Below are 21,648 nucleotides of genomic sequence, written 5' to 3'. Positions count from 1 at the left end.
TTTCACAAATACCTTGGGCCATAGCTCGGAACTCAGCCTCTGCACTACTCCGAGACACAACAGCCTGTTTCTTACTCCTCCATGTTACAAGATTACCCCACACAAAGGTACAATATGCTGAGGTTGATCGCCGGTCATCTAAGCACCCGGCATAATCAGCATCTGTGAATACTTCAATCTGCCTCCCCTCACTCTTTTTGTAGAGAACTCCTTTTTCCCAGGCTTCCTTTGAGGTAGTGAAGAATGCGAAACACTGCCTCTAGATGATCATTGGAGGGGTTGTGCATATGCTGACTTACAAGACTCACTGAGTAGGCAATGTCAGGCCGAGTGTGAGCTAAGTAAATGAGCTTTCCAACCAACCTTCGGTACCTTGCTTTATTTGCCGGATCCTCACCATCTGACTTTGAGAGTTTATGGTTTGGATCAATTGGAGTAGAGGCAGGTTTGCAGTCGAGTAGACCTGTCTCCTTGAGTAGATCAAGCACGTACTTTCTTTGTGAGATTGCAATCCCCTTTGATGATCTGGCAACTTCCATACCTAGGAAGTATTTAAGGCTTCCTAGATCTTTCACCTCAAATTGCTGAGCTAGGAACCTTGTCAACTTGCTGAGTTCAGCCTCATCATCACCTGTCATCACAATGTCATCCACATAAACAATCAATATGGCGAGTTTACCATTTAGAGAGTATTTGTAGAACATGGTATGATCACCGTGGGCTTGTGTGTATTGCTGATCCTTCATTGCCTTTGTAAATCTGCCAAACCAAGCTCGTGGAAATTGCTTGAGCCCATATAACGCCTTCTTTAGGAAACACACTTTCCCATTTGTATTCTGGTCAAATCCCGGAGGGGGCTGCATAAAGACCTCTTCTTCTAGTTCTCCGTTGAGGAAGGCATTCTTGACGTCAAATTGTCGTAGAGGCCAATCAAGATTCACGGCAAGAGAGAGCAGAACTCTGACTGTGTTGAGCTTGGCAACCGGAGCAAAGGTCTCCTCATAATCAAGCCCATAGGTTTGAGTGAACCCACGAGCAACCAGCCTTGCTTTGTACCTGTCAATTACTCCCTCAGCATTATACTTGATAGTAAAGATCCACTTGCAATCAACCATTCGTTTTCCCTTAGGTAACTCAGTCATCTCCCAAGTCTCATTCTTCTTAAGAGCTCTCATTTCCTCTAAAACAGCTTCCTTCCACTTAGGACTACTTAGAGCTTCATGTATAGAACTAGGAACCTCACCAGTCATAAGATTAGTGGTAAAGGCTCTAAAGGTAGGAGACAGGTTTTGATATGAGACATAATTAAATAAAGGGTACATGGGAAACTTTTCGGCTTTTCTAGTGGTGCAATTTCTGGTTCCTTTTCTAAGTGCAATAGGCTCATCTATGCTTTCTGACTCATCTAGGCTTTCTGACTCATCACTCCTTTCAATGGCTATGGGTGAATTATGGATGATAGGAGATGTGTTACCTTGGCCTGAGCTCGGTTCTGATGATCACAATGCTGGAGTTTCTACTTCATTCTCTGATTGCACTCTTGAGTTAACACGGAAATCAGTACTTGGTTCCTCAATTGAATCAGTTCTATATTCAGTATCTGATGAAATAACATTGGGCACACGTGTAGGTAAAGGTACATAATTAGGCAAGGTGTGATTTAGTTCCTAAAAACACTCTTCATTACCATTTATCTCCCCCTGAAGAGAGTTTTTCTCAAAGAATGGTTTGTTTTCAAAAAATGTGACGTCCATACTTACAAAGAATTTACCCGAGCTGGGATCATAACATTTAAAACCTTTTTGAGTTGGTGAAAAACCAAGAAAGATGCATTTTATTGCTCTAGGGTCCAATTTTAATCGTTCATGATTATGAATGTGAACAAAGGCAGTACACCCAAATATTTTTGGAGAAAGATGTGTGAAATATTTATTTTCAGGAAAATACGTTTTTAGTGTTTTAATGGGGGTATTATAGCTAAAAACTTTGCTAGGCATTCTATTAATTAGATATGCAGCAGTTAGTAAAGCATCTCCCCAAAAACAATTTGGAACATTCATTGAAAACATTAGAGCTTGAGTAACTTCAAGTAGGTGTCTATTTTTTCTTTCGGCAATTCCATTTTGTTGAGGTGTATAAACACAAGAACTTTGATGGATGATGCCTTTTTCAATTAAAAACTCACCAAGGATTTTATTAAAGTACTCTCTACCATTATCAGTTCTTAAAATCTGTATCCGTCTATTAAATTGAGTTTCAACCATTTTGTAAAACGTTTTAAACATGTTTTCAGCCTCAGATTTATCCTTTAAAAGGTATATCCATGTGTTTCTAGTATGATCATCAATGAAAGTAATGAACCAACGTGTACCAGTTATATTTTTTACACGTGATGGTCCCCAAATATCACTATGAATTAAGGCAAAAGGTTTTGATGGATTATATTTCAAAGTAGGAAAACTAGACCTTTTGTGTTTTGCTAATTGACAAACTTCACATTGCAAAAGATCAATATTCTTATTTTGAAACATAGAAGGAAACAAATGCTTTAAATAACTAAAACTTGGATGACCTAAACGAAAGTGCCATAACATTATTTCATCAGATACTGAAAATAAACTAGAACAATGAGGTTTCTGAATCTGTTTACTCAAGGTGTTCTCGGATGTGAAGTAGTAGAGCCCTCCATATTCTTTAGCACTGCCAATCATCGTCCCCGTGCTTAGGTCCCGAAAATCACAACAAGAAGGCACAAACGTGAGTTTACATTGTGAATCAATTGACAATTTATGGACAGAGATCAGGTTATAGGCAAGTTTAGGAACATGAAGGACATTTAATAGGGTCATTGATGGGGATAAAATAATTGAACCTTTCCCATCAATTGCAGCAAAAGAACCATCTGCAATTTTTACTTTTTCATGACCAGAACAAGGATAATATGTGTGAAAAAGATAAGATGAGCCAGTCATGTGGTTTGTAGCACCTGAATCTAAAACCCATGGATTGGAATTTTCTAGGGTGGTTTTTAGGGCTGCTACATGAATACCTTTGTGTGCTAGGTTTGATGAGGGCTGATGAGATGACCATAGCTTAAACAATTGCTCTAAGTTGTCTTTAGAGAAGGAAATCTGATCTTGAGTTGATGATGAAGCTCTAGGGCTGCCTGGTTGAGACTTTGGCGGCTGATACCACTCCATGAAATTACTTCCATTCAGCTTATGAGAAGTAATGAAATTAATGGAATGGGAAAGAGAAGAATTTTCGCCTGGGTTGATAGAATTAATTCCACCAGACTTAGAGGAATATCCAGTAAAGCTGGAATTATTAGAATCGGCCATGAGAGTTTGGTCACGAATTCTAGAGGTGTTTAGGGAAGGGTTTGCGATTTTGTGGCTTTGAATAAAGGGGTATTTATACACATACAATCAGGAAAACCTAATCAGACTCTAACTAACCAGGGAACAATAAAGCCCATCTAACAATCAGCCTATTGGGCTATTTAATGATAATACACGTTAATAGCAAGAGAGGAACGAAATTACACAATTAAACAATGTACATTACGTGATTTAACACTCCCCCTCAAGTTGGAGCAAAGAGTGGTTAGTCATGCCGTTTGGTTTAACAAATGCTCCGAGTACTTTCATGCGCTTAATGAATCATGTACTTCGTTCTTTCATTGGGAAATTTGTGGTTGTTTATTTCGATGATATCTTGATTTATAGTATGACTTTTGATGACCACATGATTCATTTGAACGAGGTTTTTGAAGTGTTGCGCAAAGAACAATTATATGCTAACTTGTCCAAATGCTCTTTTTGCACGGACAAAGTTGTGTTTCTTGGTTTCGTAGTCAGCGCTAAAGGAATCTCCGTGGATAGCGCGAAAGTCAAGGCAATTCAAGAGTGGCCAACACCAACGACCATGCAACAAGTTAGAAGCTTCCACGGCCTTGCGGGATTTTACCGTCGCTTTGTTCCCAATTTCAGCACCATCGCAGCCCCTTTGACCGAATTAATAAAAAAAGATGTGGGATTCCAATGGGGATACGAGCAAGAGGGAGCATTCCAAACTTTGAAAGAGCGCCTCATCAATCCTCCTCTTTTGGCGCTGCCCAATTTTGACCAGCCCTTCGAAATTCAATGCGACGCTTCAGGCATTGGTATTGGCGCTGTCCTTATGCAACAAGGACGTCCCTTGGCGTATTTCAGCGAGAAATTGAAAGGCGCATCGCTGAATTACCCGACCTACGACAAAGAGCTCTACGCACTCATCCGCGCTTTGGAAACATGGCAACACTATCTCCTTTCCAAAGAGTTCATCATTCACACCGACCACGAGTCCTTAAAGTACCTCAAAGGACAACACAAGTTGAATAAACGACATGCGACGTGGGTAGAGTTCATCGAACCTTTTCCTTACGTCATTCGGTACAAATCAGGTAAAGAGAATGTGGTAGCCGACGCCCTTTCTCGGAGGTATGTTTTACTTTCATCTTTGACTGCACCCTTGTTGGGTTTTGAAATAATAAAAGAGTTGTACAAAGATGATTCGGATTTTGGTGAAATTCATGCAAACTGTTTACAAAAAGCTTTTGGAAAATTTTATTTGCATGATGGATTTTTGTTTTACAAAAACAAGCTATGTTTGCCTAGTGGTTCTATGCGTGAATTACTTATTCGTGAGGCACATAGTGGTGGTTTGATGGGTCATTTTGGTGTTGCTAAAACGCTGCCTATTTTGCAATCAAATTTTTATTGGCCGAACATGCGAAAAGATGTTGAACGAATTTGTGGAAATTGCATTGTTTGTAAAAAGGCTAAATCAAAAAGTCTGCCCCATGGTATGTACACTCCTCTTCCCGTTTCTACTTCTCCTTGGATTGATTTATCTATGGACTTTGTTTTAGGTTTGCCTCGATCTAGCAAGGGAAATGATTCCATTTTTGTTGTCGTTGATCGGTTCTCCAAGATGGCGCATTTCAGCCCCTGCAAGAAGACCAGCGATGCTTCCAACATCGCCAACTTGTTCTTCCGCGACATCGTACGACTCCACGGTATGCCTAAAACCATTGTTTCCGATCGTGATGCGAAATTCTTGAGTTATTTTTGGAAGACATTGTGGACAAAATTAGGTACGAAATTACTTTTCTCTACCACTTGTCACCCCCAAACTGATGGGCAAACGGAAGTTGTGAATAGAACATTGTCTACTTTGTTGCGTGCCATAATCAAAACTAATCTTAAGTCTTGGGAAGAATGTTTGCCTCATGTCGAATTTGCATACAATCACAGCAAGCATTCAGCCACTACATTTTCACCTTTCGAAATTGTGTATGGTTTCAATCCTATTACACCTTTGGATTTGTTTCCTTTGCCTAGTTCTCAACAGGTTAATCTCGATGGCGCACGGAAGGCTGATTTTGTACAATCTCTCCACGAAAAAGTTCGGGCCAACATTGAGCGACGCAACGATCAATATGCAAAGCAAGCAAACAAAGGGCGCACAAAAGTTTTGTTTCAGCCCGGAGATTGGGTTTGGATTCATATGCGCAAGGAACGTTTTCCAGAACAACGCAAGTCCAAGTTACTCCCTCGCGGCGACGGTCCATTCCAAGTGGTGTCGAAAATCAACGACAATGCATACAAACTTGATCTCCAAGGTAAGTATAATGTAAGTGCTACTTTTAATGTTGCTGATTTGTCTCCTTTTCATGCAGATTTGGATTTGAGGGCAAATCCTTTCCAACCCGGGGGCAATGATGAGGACATCACCACGAACATGCATTCGCATTCAATCAAGGATACACCGGAGGGCCCAATGACGCGAGCCAGAACCAAGAGATTCAAAGAGCAAGTGACCAGCCTACTTCACAAGTTTGGAGCCCAAAATATTGCCATAGAAGAGCCCAGAATCGTCAACATGATCTCAGCCCAAACTCAAGGCAATAATCCGAAATAGAGTCAAGCCCAAAGGGATAAACGAATTTTATGTGTGTGTGAGACTGTTGGTTTTCTTGTAACCGTTTGTGAGTTTATGGTCTGAGAGTTATTTCCTTTTTGTGTTAAATTCGAGATTTATGGCGTCTCTTTGGTTTTTGTAACCATAATCTCGAATTGAGTATTTGTAGTAATTGTGTGGAAGTAGAAGGCAGACCATCTTTGATTATCAAACATTTGTGTGAGGATTAGTTCTCTGAAATTTTAAGCCCTAAACGAAGAACTTATCAAGGCAATCCCTTGTGGCGTTCTTGATTATCCAATCTTATCAATAGTTCGCACCATAAACTATTGTGGCGATTTTCATTCCATACAACCTCTACGACCCTTATCTGAATTCAACACAAACCATAAATCCACAAACAACATCCGAAATTTCATATTCAAGGCCAAGCTGATCAGGTATTTCGACTCTCGAGACGACTCCACGTTCATTCCGCTTTGATCCGAGGCTCCTTTCATTCTCTCGAAGGTAGTATAGGATAAAGGTTTCGAAGTGAAATGTAATTCAATTATCATGTCGAAATAGTAAAAAATTACATTCCCATGCCATTGGCCTTATGTGAAACTTGAAATTGTCTCTTGCTAAAATTGAAAATAAGATGAAAACAATTAAACGTTGGGAAAACGAGAGCGGGCTTCTTATTGGTAATACTATCGTAGATGTTCCGCGTTCCACGGGTGTGTGAACACGAGCCCCTTATTGGTTAGAGTCTGATTAGGTTTTCCTGATTGTATGTGTATAAATACCCCTTTATTTGTATAAATACCCCTTTATTCAAAGCCACAAAATCGCAAACCCTTCCCTAAACACCTCTAGAATTCGTGACCAAACTCTCATGGCCGATTCTAATAATTCCAGCTTTACTGGATATTCCTCTAAGTCTGGTGGAATTAATTCTATCAACCCAGGCGAAAATTCTTCTCTTTCCCATTCCATTAATTTCATTACTTCTCATAAGCTGAATGGAAGTAATTTCATGGAGTGGTCTCAGCCGCCAAAGTCTCAACCAGGCAGCCCTAGAGCTTCATCATCAACTCAAGATCAGATTTCCTTCTCTAAAGACAACTTAGAGCAATTGTTTAAGCTATGGTCATCTCATCAGCCCTCATCAAACCTAGCACACAAAGGTATTCATGTAGCAGCCCTAAAAACCACCCTAGAAAATTCCAATCCATGGGTTTTAGATTCAGGTGCTACAAACCACATGACTGGCTCATCTTATCTTTTTCACACATATTATCCTTGTTCTGGTCATGAAAAAGTAAAAATTGCAGATGGTTCTTTTGCTGCAATTGATGGGAAAGGTTCAATTATTTTATCCCCATCAATGACCCTATTAAATGTCCTTCATGTTCCTAAACTTGCCTATAACCTGATCTCTGTCCATAAATTGTCAATTGATTCACAATGTAAACTCACGTTTGTGCCTTCTTGTTGTGATTTTCGGGACCTAAGCACGGGGACGATGATTGGCAGTGCTAAAGAATATGGAGGGCTCTACTACTTCACATCCGAGAACACCTTGAGTAAACAGATTCAGAAACCTCATTGTTCTAGTTTATTTTCAGTATCTGATGAAATAATGTTATGGCACTTTCGTTTAGGTCATCCAAGTTTTAGTTATTTAAAGCATTTGTTTCCTTCTATGTTTCAAAATAAGAATATTGATCTTTTGCAATGTGAAGTTTGTCAATTAGCAAAACACAAAAGGTCTAGTTTTCCTACTTTGAAATATAATCCATCAAAACCTTTTGCCTTAATTCATAGTGATATTTGGGGACCATCACGTGTAAAAAATATAACTGGTACACGTTGGTTCATTACTTTCATTGATGATCATACTAGAAACACATGGATATACCTTTTAAAGGATAAATCTGAGGCTGAAAACATGTTTAAAACGTTTTACAAAATGGTTGAAACTCAATTTAATAGACGGATACAGATTTTAAGAACTGATAATGGTAGAGAGTACTTTAATAAAATCCTTGGTGAGTTTTTAATTGAAAAAGGCATCATCCATCAAAGTTCTTGTGTTTATACACCTCAACAAAATGGAATTGCCGAAAGAAAAAATAGACACCTACTTGAAGTTACTCGAGCTCTAATGTTTTCAATGAATGTTCCAAATTGTTTTTGGGGAGATGCTTTACTAACTGCTGCATATCTAATTAATAGAATGCCTAGCAAAGTTCTTAGCTATAATACCCCCATTAAAACACTAAAAACGTATTTTCCTGAAAATAAATATTTCACACATCTTTCTCCAAAAATATTTGGGTGTACTGCCTTTGTTCACATTCATAATCATGAACGAGGAAAATTGGACCCTAGAGCAATAAAATGCATATTTCTTGGTTTTTCACCAACTCAAAAAGGTTTTAAATGTTATGATCCCAGCTCGGGTAAATTCTTTGTAAGTATGGACGTCACATTTTTTGAAAACAAACCATTCTTTGAGAAAAACTCTCTTCAGGGGGAGATAAATGGTAATGAAGAGTGTTTTTAGGAACTAAATCACACCTTGCCTAATTATGTACCTTTACCTACACGTGTGCCCAATGTTATTTCATCAGATACTGAATATAGAACTGATTCAATTGAGGAACCAAGTACTGATTTCCGTGTTAACTCAAGAGTGCAATCAGAGAATGAAGTAGAAACTCCAGCATTGTGATCATCAGAACCGAGCTCAGGCCAAGGTAACACATCTCCTATCATCCATAATTCACCCATAGCCATTGAAAGGAGTGATGAGTCAGAAAGCCTAGATGAGTCAGAAAGCATAGATGAGCCTATTGCACTTAGAAAAGGAACCAGAAATTGCACCACTAGAAAAGCCGAAAAGTTTCCCATGTACCCTTTATTTAATTATGTCTCATATCAAAACCGGTCTCCTACCTTTAGAGCCTTTACCACTAATCTTATGACTGATGAGGTTCCTAGTTCTATACATGAAGCTCTAAGTAGTCCTAAGTGGAAGGAAGCTGTTTTAGAGGAAATGAGAGCTCTTAAGAAGAATGAGACTTGGGAGATGACTGAGTTACCTAAGGGAAAACGAATGGTTGATTGCAAGTGGATCTTTACTATCAAGTATAATGCTGAGGGAGTAATTGACAGGTACAAAGCAAGGCTGGTTGCTCGTGGGTTCACTCAAACCTATGGGCTTGATTATGAGGAGACCTTTGCTCCGGTTGCCAAGCTCAACACAGTCAGAGTTCTGCTCTCTCTTGCCGTGAATCTTGATTGGCCTCTACGACAATTTGACGTCAAGAATGCCTTCCTCAACGGAGAACTAGAAGAAGAGGTCTTTATGCAGCCCCCTCCGGGATTTGACCAGAATACAAATGGGAAAGTGTGTTTCCTAAAGAAGGCGTTATATGGGCTCAAGCAATTTCCACGAGCTTGGTTTGGCAGATTTACAAAGGCAATGAAGGATCAGCAATACACACAAGCCCACGGTGATCATACCATGTTCTACAAATACTCTCTAAATGGTAAACTCTCCATATTGATTGTTTATGTGGATGACATTGTGATGACAGGTGATGATGAGGCTGAACTCAGCAAGTTGACAAGGTTCCTTGCTCAGCAATTTGAGGTGAAAGATCTAGGAAGCCTTAAATACTTCCTAGGTATGGAAGTTGCCAGATCATCAAAGGGGATTGCAATCTCACAAAGAAAGTACGTGCTTGATCTACTCAAGGAGACAGGTCTACTCGACTGCAAACCTGCCTCTACTCCAATTGATCCAAACCATAAACTCTCAAAGTCAGATGGTGAGGATCCGGCAGATAAAGCAAGGTACCAAAGGTTGGGTGGAAAGCTCATTTACTTAGCTCACACTCGGCTTGACATTTCCTACTCAGTGAGTCTTGTAAGTCAGCATATGCACAGCCCCTCCAATGATCATCTAGAGGTAGTGTATCGCATTCTTCACTACCTCAAAGGAAGCCCGGGAAAAGGAGTTGTCTTCAAAAAGAGTGAGGGGAGGCAGATTGAAGTATTCACAGATGCTGATTATGCCGGGTGCTTAGATGACCGACGATCAACCTCAGCATATTGTACCTTTGTGTGGGGTAATCTTGTAACATGGAGGAGTAAGAAACAGGCTGTTGTGTCTCGGAGTAGTGCAGAGGCTGAGTTCCGAGCTATGGCCCAAGGTATTTGTGAAATCCTCTGGATCAGAGGCATCTTGAATGAGCTACAAATCAAGTTCACAACTCCTATGAAGCTATTCTGTGATAATAAGTCTGCCATCAGCATTGCCAACAATCCGGTTCAACACGATAGGACCAAGCATGTGGAGATAGATCGTCACTTCATCAAAGAGAAGCTAGAAAGGGGAGAAATCTGCATGCCATTCGTCCCAACATCAGAACAAGTAGCAGATGTTCTCACCAAAGGGCTCTACAAGCTGAAGTTTGAAGACTTTATAAGCAAGTTGGGCATGATAGATATCTTTGCACCAACTTGAGGGGGAGTGTTAAATCACGTAATGTACATTGTTTAATTGTGTAATTTCGTTCCTCTCTTGCTTATTAACGTGTATTATCATTAAATAGCCCAATAGGCTGATTGTTAGATGGGCTTTATTATTTAGGGTTTAGTTAGAGTCTGATTAGGTTTTCCTGATTGTATGTGTATAAATACCCCTTTATTTGTTAATGAGAATTATTCATTCCGCATATTATTTTGCTTTTAGGGTGCGATCACTTGGTCCGGCCTTGGATCGAACCGCCCAAGGTATTCAATAGTTGTTCATTTTCGGGCGACAACATTTTGGCGCTAGAAGGAGGGGACTTCCCGACCTGTTCAGCCCGAAATCCCTTCTGTTCATCTTCTTCTTTTCTTCTACAAACTCAACTTTCTCGAATTTGAGAAAAGATGAGTAGTCAACCACCCATACGTTCTGAGGGCGTGAACAACCCCGATAACGTCACTGGGACCAAAAAGTACTTCTTGCGCTCCCGAGCACATGGTGACGAAGAGTCACTCCATGAAGAGAGCTCGACCCGCTCACCATATCCATCTCTTGATAGCAGGGACAACCGCATCATGGAGTTGGAGGAGAATATCCGCCAACTAAAGGCGAGGAACGCAAGGTACCACACTCGACTGGCTGCAAAGTGATCTGCGCATGTCAAGGTAATCCCCAGCGGGGATCCTAAGAACCCCAACGAGGAAAGCCGCGACCGCGACCCTGATTATGAGGGTACTGGTGATTCGGAGGATACCGAGACTTCTCTCACGAAGGACGGGGAACTCCCCGCCGTGTTTGAAGCCGGTCCATCGAATCCCCTACCCCGGACAGGCGACGCGCCGGTAGCTTCTCAAGAGGGGAATTCCCGACGTTCAGCCCTCGACCAACTAGGTCAAGGGGAGAATGTTGCAAAAAGTCAGGGCACGCGGAGAGCGCGCCGTCGCAGAGCGCGTCGGCGCCGGAACGGATCCTGGCTCTGGCACGTGACTAGTTCACACCCCCAGCTCCAATGAAAAAGGATCCCGCAACTCGCGATCGATCTAGATATTGTGAGTTCCATCGGGAATACGGTCATTTAACCTCGGAATGCTACAACCTTAAAAGGCAAATCGAGTCTTGATACAACGGGGTGAGCTGAAAGAGTTCGAGTTACGCATGATTAGCGCTGCGGGCCCCACCACGAACAGACCACAGTCTAGTCAGGGAGGAGGAACAGCCGCTTCTACCGACCGAACCGCGGCTACTGCCAATGCCAATCCACAGCTCCATCTAGTAACCACCATATTGGGAGGCCCACAAGATGGAGATTCAGCCCGACAACAGAAGAAATTCCTTAGGGCCGTGGCTCAGGAAGACGCTGCTATGCACGTCAAATTTACATATGAAGAACCTCCGTCCGTGCCTCATGAGACGATGTATTTCACCAATGAAGAGGCCAAGCGAGTTGTGCATCCACACAATGATGCAATTGTGCTCAAAGTCCAAGTGGCCAATAACTTGGTGAAAAGGGTTCTCATCGACAACGGCAACGCTGCCGACATAATTTTCAAGTCCACCCTAGAGCGCATGTAGCTCGGGGGGCTACGCCCGACTCCGACCCAAACGCCCTTGTTTAGGTTCACTGGGGAAAAGGTTATGACCGAGGGCATCATCGATTTGTCGGTCACCTTCGAGACCCCTGGAGGCATTGAGGCTGTTCACATGGTCCCATTCCTAGTGGTCGATCATGAGTCGCCCTATAACTTAATCATCGGGCGACCCACGTTGAACCGGCTAAGGGAAATCACTTCCACGTACCACCTACTGGTGAAATTCCCCACCGAAGAGGGAATTGGCATTATGGCCGGAGACCAATCCCAAGCCAGAATATGCTACGTGCAAGGAGTTGATGGTAAATCCGCGGGAAAAATGGACAACACAATCTTCCAACTGGAAGACGATTACCCATGCGACCCAAGGGACGCAAGGAAGTTCGGAGAACTTGACCCCCGGGATGAAGTCGAAAGACTCAAGGTGGAAACCTCTGACGATCTTGTTCCGATCGTAATCTAAGCCTGATCAAGTTGTAAAGGTCGGCATCTGGCTTCCACTCGCCATCAAAACTCAGCTCACTGCCTTCCTCCGGGAATTTAAGGATGTTTTTGCGTGGACTCATGCGGGCATGATTGGAATTGATCCCAAGGTAATAGTGCACCGATTGAACGATGACCCAAAGGTCGCCGAAAAGGTGCAGGCTAGACGAACGTTCAACCCAGAACGATACCTGGCCATAAATGAAGAGGTCGAGAAACTCCTCGCCGTAAACTTCATCCGAGAGGCTAAGTACCCCAAGTGGGTCGCCAACGTGGTAATGGTGAAAAAGCCTAATGGGAAGTGGCGAATTTGTATAGACTACAAAGATCTTAACAAAGCCTGCCCTAAGGACTGCTTTCCACTCCCGTGTATCGAACAGCTGGTGGACGCCACGGCTGGCCATGAACTTCTCATCTTCATGGACGCCTATTCGGGCTACAACCAAATTTGGATGCACGAGCCCGATCAAATTAAGACAACCTTTATCACCGATCGATGTCTCTACTTGATGAGGACATGCCCCAAAAGGAGCCGCAAGCAAAATACCAAGTGCTGGAAGGACCCGTGACGAGAGCTCGAGCGAGGAGATTCAAGGAGGAGCTTCACAATCTGATCATCAAGCTCCAAGATGAAGAAGGGGACAAGCTCGCAAAGGAGAAGATTCAAGGAAGCCAAGAAACAACAATGAAGAACGTTATTTGGGCTGAATTGAATTAGTCAGACTATTCCTATTTTTCTATTTTCAGTTTATGTTATTTGGGCCAAGACATGTTATTTAAAACGCCCATAATGGTTTGTATTGGGCTGGTCCTTTGTTTTATGCTTATTAGTACTTAAATAAGGCTAAATGGGCTTATTAGGTTATGGGGCCCATGGAGCTGCGAATTTGACCTTTGTAAACTCTATAAATTAAGCCTTTAGGCTGAATGGAAGACACAATTCTGATTTCGAGTTAAACACTTTTCTGTGAGGATTTTCATTCTCTCTTTGGTTCGTTTAGAACTATTCGAGTCTCTTACAAAGCGGTGCGTGTAGGAGTTCGAGCCCGACTCATCAGGCGGCCATTCGCATCCGTCCGTGGCGTCATTCGATCCACCTTCGTTCCTAAAACGTAGACGATCCGTCGCTGTGCTATTGGGGTATCGGGTCTCGGAGCTTAGTCGGCCGAGGTTCGTATCAAGTGGTATCAGAGCTAGTCTCTAGTTTTAGGTCTGCTTATCCTTTGTTTTCCTTGTTTTTTCTTTTCTCCATTTGTGTTGTGTTCATCCCGTACGTACGTATTTGTGTTGAGTCTGTGTTTGTTTTCTTCGTATTAGGTCTGTGTTCTTTTCGTGCTAGGTCTGTGTTCTTGAGCATCAAAAAAAAAAAGAGAAAAGATCCGAACAAAAAAAAAAGAAAAAAAAAAGAAAAAAAGAAAAAGAGAATCCGTGGAGTTCAATTTTTTTTTATTCAGTGGGGATACATTCTAATTATCGCAGTCTGTTTTAGGAAGTCCATTTTCATCAGTTTCCGGATTTTATCATTTAGTTCGGAAAATCTCATTGATTCCTAGTTTCCTGAAATCGGTTTTTCATTTAATTGCTTTTATTTCCCGAATCCTCTCTCTTGCATTTCCTGTTTTGTGTGTTCACAATCCATTTCGACATTCAAGTGGATTTAATTCCGGATTTCATCTAGTTTCCTTATTTCCAGAATCATTTTTCATTTAATTACCCATTCATTCGTTTCCTGATTTTGTGTGATCACAATCAATTTCAGCGTTCACATTACTTCTGAATTAGCATTTTTATTTATCTCCCAGATATCAAAAAAAAAAAAAAAAAAAAAAAGAAAAAGAAAGAGGACCCGACCATTTGTTTTTGCTGGTAGTTTCCTTGTGTGTTTTGGAGCGTTTTAAGGTACCCTACATGTATTGAAATTTTTTTTTCCGACCATTTGTCACATTTTGGGCTGTTTGTCGCACCTTGGTAGAATTGTTTTTGGGACTTATATAAGACCCTGGTCATAACTTTCCGTGGTGTTGTCTTTCTTGTTTGTGTCATTTGGGGTGTCGTTTTTATTGTTCGTGTCGTTTGGGTGTCGTTTGTGTCGTTTTGGTGTATCGTTTTCGAATTCCTTTTATCACCTTCCTGGTCTCTGAGTAGTTCGGTATGAGCCTATAGAGAGTTTGAGTGAGTGGTAAAAGACAGAGAGAGTATAACTATCGCCATTATCAAACACGAGCGCTGAGTGATATTATTTGAGTGTAAACACGTGAGGGAGAGTTTTGTGAGGTTTTCTTTTGTTACTAATAATATCTTGCAGCAACCATGTCTAACAACGGCGACGCAGATGAGGGAATTCCAGACCGGAGGTTGATGATGCAAGCCATGATAGGAGAAATGCGGAGGATGATGAGGGAAGAGTTGGAGCCGCTCCGAGAACGTGTTGAGAGAGTGGAGGAAGGCCAACAAGCTCCCAACAGAGGAAGACGAAGACAGCCTAGGGAGGAGACAGAAGATGAGATGGAGAATGATTTTGAAGAGGAGGATTATAGGAGAGGAGGACGAAACGAGAGAATGTTCGAAAGAAGACATGGAGGAAGGGACAGAGAAGACGGAGGAATTGGTGGCATCAAGCAGAAGATTCCAACATTCCAAGGGAAAAGTGACCCGGACGCCTACTTTGAATGGGAGACCAAAGCCCAGTTTGTGTTCAATTGCTACAACTACACCGAACGCAAGAAGGTAATACTTGCTGCCGCTGAATTCACTGATTATGCTATTGTTTGGTGGGATCAACTGGTGACGAGTAGGCAACGGGATGGAGAGGAGCTGATAGAGACTTGGGATGAGATGAAGGCTATCATGAGGAAAAGATTCGTGCCTCGCCACTATTACCGAGAGCTCTATCAGAAGCTTCAACGCCTACGGCAAGGCACTCGCAGTGTTGAGGAGTACTACCGGGAAATGGAGGTTGCCATGATCCGAGCAAACATCGAGGAAGATCGCGAGTCTACCATGGCCAAATTTATCAACGGGCTGAACCCTGACATAGCGGACAAGGTGGAGTTGCAGCATTATGTCGAGATGGAGGATTTGGTTCACTTGGCCGTCAAGATTGAGAAGCAGCTCAAGACGAGGGGTAGCATGCGGGGAAACCGATTCTCAGAACAACCTGCATGGAAGAAGACCTTCAACCGAGACGAGAAGAGCAGTTTCAAACCACGAGGGGACATAGCCAAGCCAAGCACTTCCACGGCCCCAACCACATGTAATCCTGGTCCCAGTGCTCAAAAGAAACCGGAGACGTCATTTCAGCAAAATTGTGATATCAAGTGCTTCAAGTGCCAGGGAGTAGGTCACATCGCGAATCAATGCCCGAATAAGAGGAGCATGACGATTCTTCCGACCGGAGAGATGGTTACCTAATATGATCCTTACCAACAAATGTGATAAGACCCAATAACAATGATTGGAAAAAGACCCCAAGATCTGCAAAGGACTAAAATGTTGAGACTTGACCCAATATCTGGAGAGATAAGAACCAAGCCTACAATATATATGACGCCACACCAAGATACTCAAGATGATCACTTAAGAATCAAGATGATAAGTCAAGTTGCTGAACGTCACAAGAAAACTTGATAAGTTCAAAAAGTCTTTTCAAGAACAAGAAAGACACAAACTCACATATATTTCATTCAAAGGGGAATTGTCCTGATTACATTCTCCTAAACACTTATTTATAGCCTTGGAGAGGCTTTACAATCAGCCAAAAACGTTTTGCTCCAACAGCTCTAAAAACAACATTTAAGACACTAGTAATAAAAGCTGAAATCTAAATGCAAATAACTCTCAGCCCTTATAACATTGAAACTGAAAGTTTTTGACATAAAAACACACAAAACAACACACTAAATAGGTATAAACACCCCAAATTCGTCCAACTATTCTGAGTGGTTACAAAAGTAACTCCCAAAAGAGTGAACAGCCTTATTTATTGTTAGAAATGTGGATCCAATGCCTAAAAACGACCTAGGCATTCTGATTACTCTTGTAGAACCTTAATCATTGTAATTAGGCTCTCTTGCTTTAGATTTGCCTCAACTTTGGGCCCAAATGAGCTAACTTGTTGAATCAGCCCATTTAGAGCCTCTTTGAATTGTTTGGCCTTAAACCTTGTGAGAGGCCCACTAGGCAAACTTAATGGATCACTTGAAAGTTTTCTTTTAGTCATCTCAGGTCCACTTGTATCCATTTGAACTCCTTGATCACTTGCATCCACTTTAGCTCCTCGATTCGCATCATTCTCCCCCTCTTGACAGCGATTTGTCCTCAAATCATCACCTACATCAAAATATGATAGATCAGAAACATTAAAGCTTGCACTAACACCATACTCACCAGGTAAGTCAAGCTTGTAGGCATTGTCATTGATGCGCTCCAAAACCTGGAATGGTCCGTCACCCCTTGGAAGTAATTTGGAACGCCTTTGCTCAGGGAATCGCTCCTTTCTCATGTGCAACCAAACCCAGTCCCCTAGCTCAAAAATCACTTTCTTGCGGCTCTTGTTGGCATTCTTTGCGTATTGCTCAGTCCGTCGCTCTATGTTTTGCCTTGTCTTCTCATGAATCTGTTTCACAAGATCTGCCTTCTTTTTCCCATCCAAGTTAACTTGCTCACCAATAGGTAAAGGAATCAAATCCAAAGGTGTTATTGGATTAAAACCATAAACAATTTCAAAAGGAGAGAACTTAGTTGCAGAGTGAACACTACGATTATATGCAAATTCAACATGTGGCAAACAATCTTCCCAAGCTTTCAGGTTCTTTTGAATGATAGAACGCAACAAAGTGGATAATGATCTATTTACCACTTCAGTTTGCCCATCGGTTTGCGGATGACAAGTAGTAGAAAACAATAGTTTTGTTCCCAGCTTTCCCCACAACGTTTTCCAAAAATAGCTCAAGAATCTCGCATCTCTATCAGAAACAATTGTGCGAGGCATGCCATACAACCTAACAATCTCTTTGAAAAACAGGTCAGCAATGTTTGATGCGTTATCAGTTTTGTGACATGCAATAAAATGTGCCATTTTAGAAAATCGATCAACGACCACAAAAACAGAATCTCTCCCCCTCTTAGTCCTTGGTAATCCCAAAACGAAGTCCATTGAAATATCAACCCAAGGTGCACTAGGAATCGGAAGTGGTGTATACAAACCATGTGGTTGTTGTTTAGACTTGGCCTGTTTACAAGTTATGCATCGCTCACAAATCTTTTCAACATCTCGTTTCATATGGGGCCAATAGAAATGTTCATGCAACATACCCAATGTCTTAGCTACCCCAAAATGACCCATCAAACCACCAGAATGTGCTTCTCTAACAAGTAGTTCACGTAATGAAGAATGAGGAATGCATAATTTATTTTCACGAAATAGAAAACCATCATGAATAAAAAAATTTGCCATTCGCCCCATTAGAACAACATTCAAAGGCTGCCCCAAAATCAGAATCAGAAGCATACAATTCCTTAATGTACTCAAATCCAAGCAACTTAGAATCTAGAGTAGAGAGTAGAACGTACCTGCGAGATAATGCATCTGCCACAACATTCTCCTTACCTTGCTTATATTTGATCACATACGGAAATGTTTCAATGAACTCCACCCATTTCGCATGTCGTCTATTCAATTTGTGTTGGCCCTTCAAATGCTTCAACGACTCATGATCCGTATGTATCACAAATTCTTTAGGCCAAAGATAGTGCTGCCAATTTTCCAAAGTCCTCACCAATGCATATAATTCCTTATCATAAGTAGGATAGTTCAGGGCTGCCCCACTCAACTTTTCACTAAAATACGCAATTGGTCTTCCTTCTTGCATCAAAACTCCACCAATTCCTAAACCTGAAGCATCACACTCAATTTCAAACGTTTTAGTGAAGTTAGGCAAAATAAGCAAAGGAGCGTTAGTTAATTTTTTCTTGATCAGTCTGAATGCCTTTTCTTGCTCAGCTCCCCATTTAAATGGGATGTTCTTCTTGATGACTTCGGTTAGCGGCGCTGCAAGGCTACTAAAGTCTCGAACAAATCGTCGATAAAAACTAGCCAAACCATGAAAACTTCTTACCTGACTTACCGAAGTAGGCGTTGGCCAATCGTGAATTGCCTTCACCTTTTCCTCATCAACTTCAATCCCTTTAGCACTTACAACAAAACCAAGAAACACAAGCTTATCCGTGCAAAATGTACATTTCTTAAGATTTCCAAATAAGCTTTCTTTCCTCAAAACTTCTAAAACCAATTTTAGATGTGCAACATGATCCTCAAGGTTTTTACTATAAATCAGAATATCATCAAAGTAGACAACAACAAAATGTCCAAGGAAAGTACGTAAAACATGGTTCATAAGTCTCATGAATGTACTCGGGGCATTGGTTAACCCAAAAGGCATAACTAACCATTCATACAATCCATATTTTGTCTTAAATGCAGTTTTCCACTCATCTCCTTCTTTCATTCTAATCTGATGATATCCACTCTTAAGATCAATTTTAGAAAACACACACGATCCATGCAATTCATCCAGCATATCATCTAAACGAGGAATAGGATGTCGATACTTTACCGTGATGTTGTTGATGGCTCGACAATCAACACACATTCTCCATGTCCCATCCTTCTTCGGCACTAGAATCACCGGAACAGCACACGGACTCATGCTTTCTCTCACATGTCCCTTCTCCATTAGCTCACTGACTTGCCTCTCAAGTTCCTTAGTCTCCTCCGGATTACTTCTATAGGCTGGTCGATTTGGAATTGTGGAGCCAGGAACAAAGTCGATTTGATGTTCGATCCCTCGAATAGGAGGTAAACCAGGAGGTACCTCTTCCGGAAACACATCTACAAATTCCTGCAAAAGAGAGAAAACGTTGCTCGGCAAAGATCCGGCAAGATCATCAGTACATAAAAAGGCCTCCTTGTACATGAGTACTATAAGGGGCTGATGGGTGAATAATGCCCTCTTGATCTCACTTTTTTTTGCCATGAGACTAACTTTTTCACTCATGTTTCTCTCTTTCTTTTCAAATTCCTTTTTTCATCTTTTTCTCTTTCCTTTTCTTTTTCTCTTTCTTTTTCTTTTTCTTTTTCTTTTTCTTTTTCTTTTTCTTTTTCTTTTTCTCTTTTTGTTTGTAATTTCAATTGATCAGCAAGAACTTGATTGGGACTTAATGGTACAAGTGTAACAGGTTGCTCTTTAAGAGTAAAAGAGTATCGATTGGTGAAACCATCATGTGAGACCCTCCTATCAAATTGCCATGGCCTCCCCAAAAGCATGTGACAAGCTACCATCGGTACCACATCACAAAGCACCTGATCTTCATACTTGCCAATCGAAAATGCCACAAGAACTTGTTTTGTCACCTTGATGTTTCCACTATCATTAAGCCATTGAAGACGGTAGGGTCGTGGATGCTTCAAGGTAGGCAGCGCCAATTTCTCGACAAGTTCATTGCTCGCGACATTCGTGCAACTTCCTCCATCAATAATCACACTACACACTTTCCGGTTCACGAAGCATCGAGTATGAAACAAATTCTCGCGCTGATTATTTTCTTCTTTCTTCACTTGTGCACTAAGAGCTCTCCTCGCCACTAATAGTTCTCCATCGACTGGGTATTCACCATCGCTGCAATCCTCAAGTGGTGGCATGTCCTCATCTACTTCATCTTCCTCATCCTCCGACTCAAGCTGACCTTGTGCGTTTATCACCATAACCCTCTTGTTTGGGCACTCGCTGGCTATATGTCCTGAACCTCTACATTTGAAACACTTTATATCACGTGTTTTAGTAGAATTAGCCTCTTTGTTACCTTGTGTAGCCCCTGGTTGTTGTACGACGTTTTTCAAAGTGTCAAATTTAGGCTTGTTTGCTTGAAATTCATCTCGTCTAGAGGCTGCCCTCCACGAATTTGTTGACGACATACTTGGTCCTCTCCTAGCCATGTTCCTTCGCTTTGGTTGCTGCTCCGCTTTGATGGCTTGGTGCACCATATCGGTCAACTCCACGTGATGTTGCATCTCCACGACATCCGCTATCTCACGATTTAGTCCATGCAAGAATTTGGTCATCGTTGCTTCTCTGTCCTCCACCACGTTTGCCCTTATCATTGCCACCTCCATCTCCTTGAAATACTCATCTACACTCTTTATTCCTTGAGTTAGACGCTGCAATTTGTTGTACAACTCCCGATGGTAATAACTTGGAATGAATCGCCGCCTCATGATGGCTTTCATCTCCTCCCATGTCTCCACCATGCGCTCTCTATTTCTCCTCCTTTCTTTCAACAACTGATCCCACCATATTATGGCATAATCAGTGAACTCAATCGCTGCGAGCTTCACCTTCTTCATCTCCGAGTAGTTATGACACTCGAACACCATCTCTATCTTTTGCTCCCACTCCAAATAGACTTCAGGTTCATTTCTCCCCTGAAAAGAAGGTATGGTCACCTTTATACTCCCCAAATCATCATCCCTTCCAGGCCTTCCCCTCCTAGCTTCTCTATTCCCATTACCACGCCCAAACCTGCCCCGGTTATGTTGACGCTCTTCTCCACCATCTTCAGCAACCTCGTCTTCAACACCTTCCGATACATCACCCTCTTCTTCAGCTCTTTGTGCTCGTCTATTGGGAACATTTGGTGCATGATTTGCTGCCATCCCTTCTATTCCATCAATCCTCGCATTTAGTTGCTCAAACTTCTCCGTCATCAACGCCACGAATGCCTCCATTTGAAGATTTCGATTAAGTAGTGGTTGTACGTATCTCCCACGATCAGATTCGTTTCCTGACATTTAAAATATATATATTTTTTTATTAAAAAAAAAACGTATCTGTTAGAGGACCTCACAAACACTCGCTCACGTGTTTCTCTCAATAATGTATCCGCTCAACACTCGTGTTTAGAAATAAAATGGCTTTTACCCTCAAATAATCTCACACTCTTGCCTTTTTCCACTCTAGTGTTTTCTTTTGTTCTTAATCAGACTAAGTAAACAACAAGGGTTTCGAGTAGCAATTCAATGAGTGAAACAAC

At 41.6% G+C, this 21,648-nt stretch overlaps 1 pseudogene; it reads right to left on the bottom strand.

The window, feature by feature from the left end:
* Window positions 1–16,539: 16,539 nt before the first annotated feature.
* Window positions 16,540–21,343, bottom strand: LOC149378659 (uncharacterized; annotated as a pseudogene).
* Between the last annotated feature and the right edge of the window lie 305 nt (window positions 21,344–21,648).

This window comes from Urtica dioica, chromosome 12 (genome assembly GCF_054948205.1).
Source record: "Urtica dioica subsp. dioica isolate 48M chromosome 12, U.dioica_male_clone48M_v1_H2, whole genome shotgun sequence".
Lineage (NCBI taxonomy): Eukaryota > Viridiplantae > Streptophyta > Magnoliopsida > Rosales > Urticaceae > Urtica > Urtica dioica.
Note: the sequence above shows the minus strand (reverse complement) of the source record. Positions and strands in the feature narration are given on the sequence as shown.